This window comes from Octopus bimaculoides, chromosome 1, assembly GCF_046866305.1.
Source record: "Octopus bimaculoides isolate indiv1 chromosome 1, ASM4686630v1, whole genome shotgun sequence".
Lineage (NCBI taxonomy): Eukaryota > Metazoa > Mollusca > Cephalopoda > Octopoda > Octopodidae > Octopus > Octopus bimaculoides.
In genome coordinates this window covers 166,084,462-166,084,896 of record NC_142928.1, presented here as the reverse complement: position 1 = coordinate 166,084,896, position 435 = coordinate 166,084,462, and positions in this window count along the sequence as shown.

Here is a 435-nt window from a genome sequence, read left to right as displayed (position 1 = left end):
CGTCTTAAATGAAAGGCAGGACACACTCTAAAACGTGACGAGAGATTCACTGCGTCTCAGAAAATAAATATTTTTATCTTGTATCTTTTATCTTTGTTTCAGTAATTAGACTGTGGCCATGCTGGGGCACCACCTTGAAGAATTTTTAGTCGAATGAATCGACCTCAGGCCATTTTTTAAAACTTGCTCTCAAGCACTCTTGCCGAACCTTTAAGTTTAGGGGGTTGCAAACACACCAACACCGGTTGTCAAGCGGTGATTCGGGACAGACACAAAGACACATATGCATATATATATATTTGTGTGTGTGTGTGTGTGTGTGTGTGTGTGTGTGTGTGTATGTGTATGTGTCGGTGACTACTTGTGATAAATTTACCCACATATTCTTGTTTATTAAAGATAGTAGTTTCATGGAACCATCTTGTTTTTGAGTAT